Source organism: Mchenga conophoros, linkage group LG2 (assembly GCF_057382185.1).
Source record: "Mchenga conophoros isolate Kocher_MC1m ecotype Shallow Benthic linkage group LG2, M_conophoros_male_GT1.1, whole genome shotgun sequence".
Taxonomy (NCBI): domain Eukaryota; kingdom Metazoa; phylum Chordata; class Actinopteri; order Cichliformes; family Cichlidae; genus Mchenga; species Mchenga conophoros.
Genome location: NC_140527.1, coordinates 28196046 through 28211874, shown reverse-complemented (window position 1 = coordinate 28211874; position 15829 = coordinate 28196046). Strand labels below are relative to the sequence as shown.

Genomic DNA, 15829 nt, shown 5'->3' with positions numbered 1-15829 from the left:
GTTGAAATAAGTCAAAAGATATAGACCAAAAACAAATGTCCATAATAATCCACTGTATGTAAAACTGTGACCCAGTTTAGATAAACAGTAATCGCTTTATTTGGCTGACAGAATACCTTTTAGTTATAACCTGATTATTCAAGTTTAACCATGTTAAATACAATGGGAAAGACATTTTTAAGCAAGTGAAAAATGAATCAATCGGAGACGTTTTGTTTGTAAAATATTATAAAACAAATAAAAATATCCACCAGAAGTTCTCGAAATCAGACCCTTTATTTTTCAGACTATCGTCAAATCATCATATTTCAGGGGTTGAAAGAAGAAATGTTTAGTATTTGTTATTCATTAAACAGTATGAAACCATAATTGTCATTATACCAACCAATAAATTTAATGACTAACTGTTTTACAAACTGACAGCTGACACTTCATGTTTCAGTCCGTTGTGCAAAAATGTTGAACATTTGCTTTTTGCTGCCTTTCCTTGTTGTGCACATCTGATGGAAGTCTTTGTCATTAGCAATAGCAAACTCTAATTTTAGAGAGGTGGATGTGAAACACACAGATTCTAGATCTGACCAACAGTCACTGCTATGTACAAAAAGACCACCTCCAGGGAAAATTTTATTCTATTTTATTAGGCAAACACTACAATCGAAGATTCAACAGATCTGTCTGCAGTATACAACTGAATATAAAGTTAAAGCGGGGAAGGGTGAGTCCTTTGTCCCACCTGTAAAACTGTCAGAACCCAAAGTCCAAGACTAGAGTCAGCAGTACTGTGGGTCATCTAACCTATTTAGCATGCTGACAAACTTGCATAGGGTTTGGCAGTCATCCTCCTACATCTTCCACCCTGTGCAATCACCCGCCTTCAGCCTGAAGCATGTTGTACGCCCTGGCCTGCACAAAGAAACACAGGAATGAGAAAATGTGAACAAGTGTTTAGGTGGATCTTAACTGTGCAGCTCACAGACCCTCAAAAGAAATATCTATTATGGAAGTGTTGATTTCTAATAATAATCTAAGCCTGGACGGTGTAACACACATGCACTAAACAGGTCCCTTACCAAAAGAAAAAAAGTGACAGTGTGGAGCAGAAGTAGACTACAGTAGAAACGCAATCAAATACCGTGGTCTACTGGCTCACAGCAACTGTGTAAGACACGCAGAAAACCACTCCCAAATCAGTGCCACTTACAAATGTGGTGAGTTAATGATGCCTGTCTACCTTGTCACATGTGAAGGATGCACTTTGGCCTCTGAAAAATGAAATCAGGCTGTTGCCACTTTTTAAAATAACATTTTATGTTTTCAGTTTGACAATCGATCAGTATTCAGGGAAATAATTAAATAAAACATTTATTTGTGAACATAAGCTGAAAATTGGACAGTGACATCTAGCCTTATACACACACACACACACACACACACACACACACACACACACACACACACACACACACACACACACATATATAGGATTGTTTTTGTTTTACATCAACCTGTCCACCCGATGACAAAATTACTCTAACATATGATCTTAAATCCATAAAAATACTCAAAAAACACTGTCCCCTCTTGAATAGACGTTAATAACACAAAAATAATCATGTACATGCAAAACACGTTTTTTTTAAAGTAATGGTTTATTGAGTTTTGCTAATCAAATTCATACTGAGAGAGCGAGACAGATAGAGAGAGAGAGAGAGAGAGAGAGAGAGAGAGAGAGACGCTCAAGTCTCCCCAAATATCGCTTCCAGTCCGGTACGCATTGTGAGTGGGCCTATCACACAGCACAGCAAACATGAGTAGCCTATTCATTATTCATGTCATTGCAGTTGCCCTGTTATGATACAGTCCTATTTGGAGTGGGCTATACCTGATTTGCTCAGCGCGTCCGTCAAAGCAGTGCGTGGCCCTGCGTCGGCTGGCTGTGCGCGCTCATAGGTCGGACCAAGAAGAATCGGAGGGGGAGCAAGTAAAGTGCGCGCCTACGAGACTGCGCGTCGCAAGGAGGGGTAGAGGTTCAGCTGAAAAAAAAAAAAAGAAAAAAAAGGAAGGCGAAAAAAAAAATACACCGTGACAATGGCAACATCAAGAATCTCGTAAAAGGTAGATAACAGGCGAGGGGGCGCCACGAATCGGGAGTTTGAGAGGCGACGGCCCCTGTTGGTCCCGAGAAAAGCGGCGATATTAGGACATGCTGGCTGCCCTATAGCGCGTTTCCTGGAATACGAATTCTTCCGTAATTGAAAATGGAGCGGCGGGGGAGAGGAGAGTCGCGCTGTCTCCATCATTGAGAAGCGCGTCCACCTGCTATTACTGGAGGCCCGGGCTGCTGCTGCTGCTGCTGCTGGTGGTGCTGGTGGTGGCGGCAGGGGAGGGAGGGTTGGGGGACATGCAGGGGAAGTGTTTGCCTTTCGGGGGAAAGACGCATCTCTGATACTGTCCAGGGCAGCTGAGAAGGATCCCATTGCGACGGGGGAAAAAACGCAGTTTGGGCGCACACGCTCTGGAGGTAGGCAGAGAAAACGCTATTATGCTGCTATTCAGCGTGCCGTGTGTATTTGAATAGAGAGCGAGCTCTATTTGGTATGCACAGGACAGCCTGATTTATACACATACACACACACACACACACACACACACACTGATTTATATCCCTGCCTTCTTGATTTGGTCTGATCGGACATTTTATTCAAAGGGGGAACTCACACCATGCATGCGGTGTAGTAGCAGCCCTACCTCCTTGGGACAGCTGTCGTAGCCTACATTCATTCGTCTCTGCTCCATCGATTACCTTCTCCCTGCGAAAAAAAATACCCCCACTTACTTAAAGCACAAGCTCCGATCTATTCGCTTAAGGCTCACAAATTCAATCCAAATACAGATGCCACGTGTGGTTGTTCGCGTTGATGCCAGTTACCTTGCACTGTTTGCATGTTTTGAAGGCAAACACTGGCCTGTGGACGTCATTTTGAAGCAACGTAATGCATCCCGAGCAGTACACTGGCCCAAAATGAATAAGAAATGAATAAAGGGGGAATAATCTATAGTCCAAACTGATGAATGATTCATGAATGAGCTATGGAAACCTAATGGGATAACACATCATCTCTCTAGGCCCCTCCACTGTGATGGCGAATAAATGATTCATAAACGGTTTATAAGCACAAATCCTTAAAATTGGCCTAAACATGACGATAGCAGAGGCTCACACGCAGGTGCACCAAGGCATGTGTGAATGCCTGCACTGTGGGGTCACTGGATCAGTAGCTTACTGTGTCTGTGCTCCCCTGTAAGGATGCTTCATGACAGATGTTTACTGGATGTCCCAGTCTACCACACTGTCAGCCAGACGAGCTGCTCTGAGAAATAATGAGCTGCAGCCCAAGATAACAGCCTCTGTGCTTGGTTGTTGTGGAGGTGTAACTTTGTTTTAAATAGGGATTTAATTGGATTAAATTTTAACGAGCTAGAAATGTGCCTGCCTGATATTTATTGGAATGCCTTGTAAGATGGGATTTTCAAATTAAAAAAGAAGAATAAGAAGAAAAACTTGGCAAATTTATCGCCACAGTTAATGATCTGTTCAGCTCACAGTTATTGACCCGACATGACTTGGTTTTTGATTTGTGTTTGAAGCCTTTGTAGCCTACTTGACAGGGTGCTTTTGACTTTGCTGCACGTTCTGAGAACATTGTTGGATTATTAGGTTAAGGAAAATATGTAATATGTGATGTTAAACTGCAGATGTCCAAGGGTGGGGAGTGGGGGCAGGTTTAGTGAGCTGTTAGTAAAATGTCTGTCCATCCCCACTCCTCTAATGTGAGGACAGGAGTGGAACCCAGATGGAAGGCCATGCATTGATTGAGTCAAAGAGAGCCTATAAGAGGGCCAAATTGAGTTGACACGTTGATGTGGGTGTCATTATCACGTGTGACGGCACAGTGCGCCATTGGACCCGAGGCTATGTGACGTGTGGAGGGGGAGAGGGCCTTGTTTGAGGATCATAGATACGGAAATGATGATAGCTATCATAACAGCCGTGCCTTAGTTCGGCGGCGTGCCACCGAGTGCGCCGTGGAGATTCGTCTTTTACGGCATTTGCCACTCACATCTCCTTCTGGTCAGCCTCATTGCTGTCACCAAAGTGCCATTTTCCGTTCGGTTGAAATTGGGTGAGAAATTGAGCCCAATGACACATTTCAGCACCGTGGCATGGTTCCACGGCAGCGAGGACGGCACTGGCAGGTTTTCTGAAAATGTGTTTAAAATGCTATCCGAGCGTTATGTTGCAGCAATAAAACCAGCAGCTTGTGTACATAGTCTCTTATCTTCCCCTGTCCATGTGTGCACCGTGGCTTCTCCTCTGCTCAGCCTAAAGGCACATGTTGGGCCTCTACTCTCATGTCTCTTGAATGGGAAAGAATCTCAATTACACACAATGAATGGCTCCTCATCAGTAATCCTTTTCCCTACAAGTGCTCGCATTCTTCATATCTCAGGGTCTTGCTTCTGGTTGACAGTGTGTGCATGTGTGTACCGAGCAGCAAACATTTATTTGTGTTATTGATCATTTTTCCGTAATTCCCCAGTCGCTTATGTTGCATTATCCTGCTAGAGCACAGGTGAGAACATCTCATTAGGCATACAGAAAGGCCATTCCTAGCTCGTATGGAGCCCTGCTGTGTTTTATGCTTGGAGCGCTGTGGTTTTCAGTATAGAAGCACCTTAGCCGAGTCTCGGTCTGTGCAGAAGCACGCTGAGCTCACCGGGGCCGACTGCATGTTTAAGCACACTGTGCTTATGTCAGGCCACTGTATGCTGAGGCCTGCTGTCTCGACCGCAGCCCTGTGCTGGGGTTGTGACGGGCTGGCTGTGGCCCAGCGGAGGCAGTCTTTCTCTGTGCTGCTGCTGCTGCTGAGTTCTGTAATTAAAGGCAGAGGTAAGTCCAGGAGAGAAAGCTGAGCTCTGATTGCTTTTCATGGCCGCGAGGAGAGAGCTGCAGTCTGTCCTGAGGGACTGAGGCGCTGCTGAGCTCTTTCACCGCCAGCTCCGCTCCCCCCCCCCCACCCAGACAGGAGCTGTTCCAGGGAAGACACGCACATTTGTTTTCGCATACTACTTGCGTGCGCACAGACGTAAACATACTCCAATGCAATCTGCAGCACGCACACAAACACACCATGAAATGCACAAATACTGTACACATGCACTGGCTGAGAGAGGGAAACATTTTCCCCTGTAGCTGAAAGTCAAACTGTGCTAAACTGCTTTAAAGAACGCCCCGTTTTAAAGAACTCAAGTGTCAGTGTGAGGCGAAAACTATTACAGTGCCGTCATGTAATGAACTAGAAACGACGCAATCAGAAAGACATTAAGGAACTCACCTTTTCATTGGCTGCTCTTCAGCATTGACGGAGCAGTTCATGTGTGAGTGGGCTTAGTAAGTGTAGAAGTGAGCCCACCCCTCCCCTCCTCTTTCCCTTCCATGGCAGCAGCCAAACCTACTCTGCACTCGGAGGGCAGAGCAAACACGGCCATGGGTCTGGATCTGGGTGGGCCCCAGCGCTTTTAAAAAAGATGAGAAAAATGGCCTCAGTGCTCTCCTCTCCTCTTTCTGTGGACTCATTCATGACAGCTGGCTGGTTAAAGCACACTGAGGGTTTAAACCATCACATGCCTTACAAGTCGTATCAGAGAGAATCCCATGGAAAGCAAAAGCAGAGTACTTTGAGGATAGGAGCTTTAAAAAGAAAGAGAGAGTGCGAGGGAGGGAGGGAGGGAGCGTTTGGATGCCATTTAAATGCTAAGTCCGGCCACATTTTTTTCTTTTCCTACGTGTTCATGAATTAGTTCTGCCAAGATAATTAAAGTAATGCATCAGGATTTCAGCCATTAACAAATAAAAGTCCAATTAAACTGGGGTCTATTAAACCACTTTCCACATTGCCTACTTGATCTCAATATGTAGGCTGGTGGCCACTGGGACCATGAGCATGCAGGCTTGACGTTCATAGCTCATTTCCTGCTTCCACATCACACTCTTATATTGCAGATAGACAGATAATGTGAAATTTCCCCTGTTCTGCTCTCACACACTCTCCCGGGCCCCCTTGTATTTTCAGCTCGTGGGATTCTTGAAACAGATAGTGAGATGCGATGCTGGAAAATTTGAGAAGGATACTGAAAGAGGCGGAGATCTAACGCAGTGGACACAGGTGCGCCGTTATGAATGGTGTAAAAATGGCATATTCACAACGTGACTGGAAAGAGAGGAAGGTATATGACAGGGTTGGATTTTAATTGGTTTCACACAATGTGCTCCTATGCATTGTTTCTTTGTAATGGTGCACACAGTGGCAATAACAGCTCAGTTTTTTGTTATATAATAACAGTAATAGATTCCTCTTGTCTGCAGTGCCCCTGGTCTAATTCGAACATTTTTTTTTTCTAACTAGATTCCTCATGTTTGAGCCATTTGGAGCTCTACATTCATGGACACGTACTGTCAGTGTCCCGAATACTGGATAATAGGCCACATTTGTTAGCCTTATTTTTGATTTGGTGGTTGAAAATGAGTGGATGTGGGCGGGTTGAAAAAAGAAGGACTGATAAAGTGAAAAAAAGGGACCAAAACATTAGGTAGGATGCAAAAAACAAACAAAAAAACAACCCAAAACAAAACAGAGGAGCTGCCTAGGAGATGGGGGACGGACATGGTGGGAAGATTAGAGGAAGGGCTGGATGGACAGACGGAGGGAGAGGGGACAGAAACAACAAGAAAGACGTAGTTAGTGTTGGTGGTGGGGGTTCGGGGCACGTCTTTCCAGTACAGCCAGTTGGAACAAACAAACGGTCGCGAGACAGACAGTGTTGTTTCTAATGGGAGAGAAGCTCGCTGTGCCCTGGATGTTTCCCTCCACCTTTCATTTTCGAAATGCTGTTTTGTCTGTTCACCACTTAACAAGCCACCAGCGCCTCAGAAAAGAAAACCACGCTTTATTTGCTGCTGTACATAATTACCAGCCATTCAAGACAGACTTGTTTGCTACTCTAAACGATGTTGTGAATTTATGTACAAATAAGAGACAGGCCATATTTTGCTGTAAATCTTCTTCTTCTTTTTTTTCTTTCTCTTCTTTTCGCTCCCCAAGTCGAGTATTTAAAATTTATGGCGTGGCCAGCGTTCGCTCAGAGATCTGCTGCAATTCACTTCAGTTTAATTGTGCTGCTGTTTGTGGAGACTGCGGCATTTGTGCCCTAATCAAACATTAGAGGTAATTGAATCAAATGGCTATTTTTAATCATAAGTTGTGGTTGATGCAGGCGAGCATGATGGGAAGAAGCGAGAAAAAAAAAAAAAGGTCTGTGGAGCAGATGCAACGGTCTTTCTGTCAGATGGAGTCAGCTGACGGATGGCGCTTTACTTTTCATTTACCATAGCGCGCCAGAGGCAAAACATAATCCATGCATACTGCTTCTGAGCAGAAGTCAAATGAGAAATGTTTTTGAATATCTTAACACAGAGGATGTGAATTGCGTTGCATACATGAATTTCAAGTTGGATCTGACCCTGATCTGTTGGATGATGTTGCTGATGATACAACAGCATGACTGCTATTCTACTACGGGTAATAATTATAATCATTCACAGCTAGTGGTCCTTGTCACAGGAGTGGGACACAATGGAAATAATAATTAGGACTTCTCATTTCAGATGCATCGCAGGAGAGTGTATGAAGTGTGTACTTTGACTTCTAGGATGAACAGCTGTGTGTATACTCGCCTGTTTATCAGTGTGTGTGTGCTTTAGCTCTAGCAAGGCCCAGTAAGATTTCTCAGTCTCCTGGTTCTGGGTTTTCTTCTGCTTCGGGACTCCTTTTGTCTCTCGCACACTCACACTTACTGTATATTTTCCATCATGACAGTGACCCAGTCTCTGCTGTCATAAACAAGCAGCTAATTGTAGCGTAAAGATACTTGAAGGGCCAGGATGTCAGCTTCACATTTATTCTGGGCTCACCCCTGACAGCAGCACTGGGTGACGTACCGAAGCTCTGTCATGCGCAAATAGACATTTTTCAACTCACTATCTCTCGGTGCTCTTCTAACCCATTTCCCCAAGTCATCACTCAGCAACACTGACAGAATACGACCCGCATATATCACAGTTGAGCCAGTAAAATGCTCTCCACGAGGAGTCAAATATGCACCTCAGTGTAGCCGCTTCTGATAAAAGGGCTAATTCATCATTTAGTCACACAAAGCCTCAGAGATTCTTTGTAATATTGGTTCAAATTCAGCATTGCTGCATTTCAATGAATAATATCCAGGTTTTCCAATGCAGGTATTTAGCTGCGATTTTGAATAAAGTGCCGCATTTATTTGTTCCGTTTATGCATCTCTTTGCATTTTGTACTTTCATTATGATTGGTTGTGCTTTTGTATGAATAATCACTGAAATTTGTCCATCGCAACAAGCACCAGAACCAGCCAGAAGGCGGGCACCGAATGCCTGTGCTGTTTACTCTGTCTTTTCTTTTTATATCATATACACTGATTAAAATTGTTCTTTAGCTCATTGTAGAGCGTGTAATTTAATTAAAGTTGCTGTTTGGTGGCTTTGGACTTGGGCTCAAGTAATTAGTGAGTCAATCATTTTCTTGATTGTTAGGAAAATAATCTGCAACTAATTTGAGATCTGTTTAAGACATTTTTAAGCAGAAATTATTAAAAGAAAAGAAAGAAAAATCCTGCTTCGAGATAGTCGTCTTAATTGAGCAGATCTGCTGCTTTTCTTTTAATAATTTAAGGGTAAATTGGTGCGTTAGTGGCACAAAAGGGGGGAGTCGGTAAATAACGACAAAAAAAATCGGCGGTTGCGGCTTGTTTAAGGCAAAATTAAACTCAAAATTTATGAGGATTGCTTTGTTTTTTACACCTCAGTGGAAGGAACAGTCATTATTGTGTGATACAAGAATACAGTTTTTTGAGGGGGGGGGGGGCTACAGATGTAAGTGTAGTCACTAGTGGGGAAGTGAAGTGGAAAAATTACATTTAATAAGATGCTACCAGTGATGTCAAGGACATGCTTGGCCCTCATCGCTGTTATTACTTCCAGTGAAAACACATTTTTGTTGCTCCTGTCGTCGTTCTGTTTCTGTCACTTTCGGCTAAATACTTCGGGAACATCACAAGACCAGGTATCTCCCTTTTATATTCAAATAACTTTGTGTATTACCTGCTCCTCTGAGATCTCCCTTTGAGGCGTGAGTGTGTATATGCACTTGCATGAGTGCACGTTTTTTCCTTTTTGCCTTTTGTGTGCAATATTTGGGATTTGCTTATGGTTTATTTATGCGGGTAAGTCCACTGAGAGAAACTCTTTGTCACGGGAGAGCCGGTGTACAGTCTGTATGCATACTTTATAGCCATATGATCTAATAGGTTTAAAAGCCGCTATCAAAGATGTATGCTGCTGCGGTGTTTTGGCTCGAGTGATGAGGCCTCTGGAGATGCGGGTTCTTCGTGTGCATTGTGCATGCTGTACTGTATGTGCTACGTGCTCAGCGTTCGTGTGTGTATGAGTGGGTGGTTATTACTCATGTTGTGGGGACCTAGATCTGTTTACACCGTCATATAATGGGGACTTGTCTTCCTTATGGGGACAAGGCAGGTCCAGTACTTTAAGGTGAAGAGCTGTTTTAAGGATAGGGGGTTTGTAAGGTTAAAGTAAGTCTCCAGCAACTGAACTGTAGTCAATATAATGTCCTCTGTAGTTATAGAGGCACAGAGCTGTATATGTGTGTGTGTAGATATATAAATATTGCTTTTTAGGGGCTGCCCGTTCTTTCAGAAGCCCTCTGTGCTGACTCTTAATACCAGTGTACCGTGAGTCTACCTGGACTTAATGACCCGACTGAAGATTAGGAGTAACAAACAGTATAACACACCGTCTGTTTTTCTCTCTTGTGCTCTTACAAATCAACCCACCACTATTCAGACTCCACGGTGAATGCAGTGACAGTGTGCCAAGCATTCAAAATATGAATGTGCACATGCACGCATGCGCACATGTGCACATGCTTAGTCTTGGCCCCTGACTTCTATGTGGGCACGGAAGTTTGTTTGTTTTTCTGTTGTATATGCATGAATCGGTCATGTAGTAATAAAATTAGTTGTGTCTTTTTTTCATCGCGTGCTGCACAAAACGATAACGGGCGAGCACAGTTATTTACCGAGTGCCTACAAGGAAAGCGTATTCAGAGGACAAGGGCTCCATTGTTGAGAGAAAAGCAAAAAAAAAAAAAAAATGGTAACAATTTACACTTTGACTCCATCTCTGGGGGCCTTACCAAATGTTAATTTAAGTTCCCATTATAAAATGTATTTAAGTGAGACTAAGAATTAATTCCATTATTCTTGGAGGCAGCTGGGGCTTCTGGATCCGTTGAGATGGTTTTCTGCTCCCTCCTGAGACCTGTGGGTTTTCCCATCACTTTTAAAATCAATTACCTTTCTACCTCCCTCGCCTCTCCAACTCTCTCTAAGTACTCTTGTCATATTCTTCATTAGAAAACCCACCACTTCACCTATAGCTCACTATGAACACCTCAAGCGGAGCGCTGTGTATTTTTAAGCGTTCGTGGCACATGTGAGTGGCTCACTGTGATTTATTAATATGTCTTGCACAGTGGCATATAGGTGTAGGACTGCGCAGCTTCTTTCACAGCATATAGACAGTGTTGCTGCCTCAGATATAAATAGGAAGACAATCTGTGGCTGGGTAAGACCTGTTAGTCCTATTTGACACTAAAGCCACAACAAAGGTATTGCTGTGCTGCTGCTGCTGCTGCTGCTGAGGAGCGTCTGCAGCCCTTGGGAGAGATCATGTTATTTTCCCTTGTGCGCCATCTCACAAACATCTCACTGCACTAACTGAGGGGAATGAGCATGGATGGGCTTGACGGCTGCTTCCTATTTTAGTCATCGGCAGGTAGGCGGATGAGTTGAACTGTGGAGGATCTCTGTGCAGCGAAGTCTTCGTCTAATTAGTTTGTCTAATTATGTCTTTGTGCTGGAAATTTCTCAAATTAGTGGTATCGTGCTGAATGTGAGCATGCTCATTATGGTTGTCATGAGAATTGTTGCGGCAGTTGGAAAAGAGACGAGAAAAGGGAGCGCGGGAAGGAGTGTCACTGGACCCAACAGCTCCCCTTGGTCTAAATCCCTTTATCTAACACAAATATCTGGTAATGGGAGATGCAGCACCCTAGCTTTGTCCCAGGAATTCGCGGGGGGAATGTGACACCCCTCCCTTCCTCCGTGTGCAGGAGCTGCACCTATTTGTGGTAGACCACAGAAAGGTCCCCTTTGATTTCCCTTCCTTGTGTGTCAGCTGCAGGAGTGTCAGGGAGCATCAGGGATGTAAGTGTCTCACATGAAGATGCTTTTTGATTTTCCCTCCTCGTGAGGTGCCACTGGATCGGGAATGAGGACCCCCCTCCCTTTTTTTTCTCCTCGCCATCAGCTACAACACCAGGGTGTTTCTCCTGGTGACCAAGTGGAGGGAGGGGGGGACGAGCGTCCTGCATCACCTGCCAGCGTGCGCGCTATTTTCCCTCTGCATGGCTTCTCCTCTTTCTTTCCTTACTTCATTTTTCTCTCCCTCTCTTTCTCTCCTTTTCATACAGTCCCTCTTTCTCTCTCTCATTCACTCTTCCCCCCATCTTGGACCTACAGTAATTGGTATTCCGAGTGGCAGCTGGGATCCATACAAACATAGCAGACAGAGGGAGAGAGCGCGAGCGAGGCAGAGTGTGTGCGAGGAAGAGAAAGACATGCAGGCAGAGAGAAAGAGAAAGCCAGCAAGTCAATACGCTGGTTCATTAGAGCACTGAGTCACAGTGGCCGCTGCCTCGTTTGTTTGTGTTTGTCCAATACTCTGTCTTAAGCAGAACCCACCGCCTCTGTCTGCTCACACTGGCAAACCTGACAGCAACACACCCCAGGCTGCCTGGTCGCCTGTGATATGGGCTTTTCGGTGCCTGTGAGTATTTGGACATAGCGGCTTATGAAATAATTACCAAATCAATAGCTCTGAATTAAGCAAAGCCAGGCCTTTTCTCGTGATTCTCAGCAGCCGCCGCGGCCAGGGCTGCAGCGAGGCCATTAAGGCTGGTGGGAGTGATGCTGTAAGTGTTTGCTGTGTGCTCTTTAATAATCACGCTGTGATTGAGTTATGTTTAGCATAACTGATTATGTGTCAGCAGTGCAGATATTTTTGACCGGATTACCCGAGGTGTTGATGAGACTCGAAAAAAGCCCCCAAAAAACCAAAATAAAACCAAAAGCCTTGCTGATCTTGTTATGGCAGCGAACGTAAAGAAGGCAGGCCAGTTCTGTGAAATGGAATTTAGAGATGGGGGGAAAAAGGAGAGGGGCTCCATTAGGAAACAAAAAATAGGATTCTGCAGTTATTGAAAATATGAAAGTGGATGTTCCGAAAAAACAAGAGAGAGGAGTGTTCTCTGGTCACGGCGAGCTGAGAGCAGACCACTTGTCAGGATATTGAAAGAGAAAGAGAGAGCGAGAGAGAGGGAGAGGCAGGTTAAGAGAAAGGGCTGAAATGACCTGTTCCTCTCTTCGAGGCCTGTTTATTTTGTAGGAAATAGTAATATGTCGGTGGCTATGTGTTGTCTGGCTGGGCTGCTAGCTCCCAGGGCCCTCATGGTGCACAGTGACCTCTCATTACCACTGCTTGAGGGAGCGTGAAACGGAGGAGATCACTCCAAAGGGCAGCTGTGTAGATGCGCCTAACCTTTTAAACCATCAGGATACGTCAACCATACAAATAACTCATTAACCTTATCCATTTAAATGAAAAGCTCCCACTTTTATCCCACACCCCGTTTTCTACTCTGTATTAGATTTGTTTAATTGGCCATTGCACATGATGAAAATGGCAAGTCCCTTTCCAATGTGGTATGGTCAAGAAAGCCTTACAGGAGGCCAATGGGGATTTGTCCTCCTTCGCCCCAACACTTAATGAAGCTGGTTTAAGATTTGGGGCAAACAGAAGAAAAATACGGGGTTGTGAAGGTGAAAGCGTGTTAGCATGTGTGTGCGTGTGTTTCTATGTTACTTAGGAAGCGGCCTCCCACTCTGTCCAATAGCATAGGAGGGTATTGATTGGAGGAGCTCAATAGCTTGGGCCTTTTAATCACCTCGCTCAGAGGCTGCTTTGTCCCACAGGCTTAAAGAATAAGTGCTGGTAATACCCCTGTGCATATGCACACAGCCACCCTCTCCCAGCTCCTCCCAGACTCACACAGGCTCTAATCAATAGGCCTGATTAACACCACTTCTCATTTGCCCCCCCACCTCCCTTCCCACCAAACATTTTGCCAACTTTTGCTTTAATTCAGGCGCAGTCTGGTAACATTTGAAGCCCACAGCCGTGGAGTTTCTGCTATTCTGACGTGAGATTTAACCTGCGGCACCTAGAGCTGGATCTGAGCGCATCAAACGACAAATGCTTGTTCAGTGAGTCTAGAATAATGTGCTGTTCTGACCCAGTTGTAAAGAAAACATTTAGACTTACACATCAGGTTTCTAAAAATGGCTTTTCTCTCACTCTCACTCTCTGTTTTGCACTGTCTCCATCCCTCTCCTCCTCTCTCAGTCTGTCTCTCTGCCTTCTTGGCTGTCATTTCTCTTTATATTGTTTAGAAATGCTGTACATTGTGTTACAGGGTTGTGACTGATAGCCTGCCAATTTCAGCTGTGGCACATCAGAGAGGCTACCCCCCCCCCACCCCCACCCCCCTCACCGAACAAAGAGAGAGACACATTAAAGCCGTGACAGTATGCTCCTTTTACTGCTCTCGCTGATTCCATACTGCCCGATTAAGTGTTTCGCAAGAAAGCTGGGTTTTTATTTATTACTGGGGACGAACACTGAAAACACACAGTGGCCAAAACTGCAGCGCAGAGAGCGTCTCGATACGGGAAAAACACAGAAACTCCCTCTTGGCGTGGTTTGCGCTGTAGACGTGCCGCAGCTTTACGGGCAGCAGACAAGAATTATTGTTCTTTCTCATCAGCGATTCCGAGGCCATTAATATTTCCATCTGCGCGGCCTATCAATAAGCCTCTAAGCCGGGTTTCGAAAACTAATAACATCAATGACTTTAAAAGGGAAAACAAATATCAAAGAAAGGAGGCGTATTAGCAGCCAGAGATGGTGAATATCGAGATTTGAGTTAGTAGACGGAGCGGTGTTGTTGTTCTGTCCCGTGCCCTTCTCATTATTAGCCCCAAACACATACAAACACATGACTGACACCCTTCTCTGCATTTTCCTGCCTTGTCTCCCTGGCTCCTTTCCCGCTGCCCTCCCTTTCCCATTGCCTCATTCGCTCTCTTTTTCTCTGTGTATCTCCTTTCTTCTCCTTCTGTCCTCTGCTACCCCCCTCCTCCCACCCCTCCTGCCCCTGTCCTTTGGTTTTGAAGCCAAGTAAAGGAGTCGCTTTCTGAAGCAACGGGGAAATAATTTGTGGCTCCGAGAACAAAGGGAAGTCTTTACTGTGAGAGTAATGGAACGGATTTTTGTGATGTGGATGGAACCGTCTTCATTTTAGCCTCTCATTTTAAAAAACAAAATACTCGTAAAAGATTAATTTACTGAGAACAATAATAACTCTGTTATACAGACAAAACAGATTTTTCTTTTATATCAGGATTATGGTTGGTATATTTTAAAAAAAACACAAACACATAAATATATATATATATTTGTGCTACAGTTGCATTTTTGGTGGTTTCAGCAGAGTTGTAAAAGTTTGCATCTAAATTCAAGCTACTGCAATATCACCACAGTTTTAAAAAAGGCCATGTGCAATCCATTATCATCACATATTGACTGCAAATTCCTCAAAGCCCTTAGGAGAGCCCCATACCCACTTATTGAGCTGTTATCAATGAGCTGCTTTTGTCTTGGCTCAGGAGACTGGACATATAAGCAGGACATTTATTGTGTTGAAAATAAGGAGTTACGAGGCCAGAGATGCAGTGGATGTCTGCTGAAGGCTTACTTCAGGCTCCTCAATGTGTATTTCCTCTTCATTATTCAGGCTTTTTAATCCAGTAACTGATTTTCTGCTTTCACAAGCAAACTTGTATCTTTCTAGTATCGTAGATGTGTTGTTTTTTTCTGCAGTACTCTTTCCTGGAAGTAAAAAAACAATAAGCTAACCGAACACCAGCATGTAGAGGACGGAATAGAAATTTTGTAGCTTTTAAAAAATATGCTGGCATTAGCGAAGTGAGGGAATTAGTGACCCTTTTGTATTCAAGATTCTCGCAGTAACTTGAAAATCCACCACTTAATCATTAAAGAAAAAAATATATATACATAAATAAGATTTGAAATAATTTCAAATTAAGTAAAGTAGTGGGTTTAAGTAGAGCCCTACGATTTAATGACCCTCCTGACCTTATTGCTTTTTGGCTCTCTGGTAGGTGCTAAAAATCTCCTGGACTTTTCGTTGAAGGCATAAAGATGTGTATCTGGGCATTCAAAGCAGATTAATGCTGGTAGAAGACCACAGATTTTGTCATTATAATTGTCGGTCTGCTCTTTCCCTTGGATCTCTGTGTATGACACACTCAAATAACTCTATCAGTTAGGACTATCAGATAGCGTGCTATTATAGTACCCTGGATTTTATAGTAGTGTAATGTTTGCATTGTTTGCAGGCTGGACCGTGGCTAAACCTTTTTTTCTTACTGAAACTTAATATATATCTTAGTATAC

At 44.0% G+C, this 15829-nt stretch overlaps 1 protein-coding gene and 1 long non-coding RNA gene across 7 annotated transcripts in view; one reads left to right on the top strand and one right to left on the bottom strand.

Annotated features, from left to right (window-relative positions):
* Positions 1–257: 257 nt before the first annotated feature.
* LOC146582138 (uncharacterized) lies at positions 258–3239 on the bottom strand. Of its 2 annotated transcripts, none has more exons than XR_014894414.1 (2): positions 2752–3239; positions 258–906 (listed from the first exon to the last, which is right to left on the bottom strand). It is a non-coding gene; the product is annotated as an uncharacterized LOC146582138 (long non-coding RNA). The 2 variants fall into 2 exon arrangements; XR_014894415.1 differs by lacking the exon at positions 2752–3239 and adding an exon at positions 1886–2575.
* nexmifb (neurite extension and migration factor b) overlaps positions 2406–15829 on the top strand; it is a 53107-nt gene continuing 39683 nt past the window's right edge. For all 5 annotated transcript variants that reach the window (XR_014894412.1, XM_085291939.1, XM_085291927.1 and 2 more), the window contains exon 1: positions 2406–2524. The gene's annotated coding sequence lies outside the window, so the exon portion shown is untranslated. The remainder of the gene's footprint in view (positions 2525–15829) is intronic.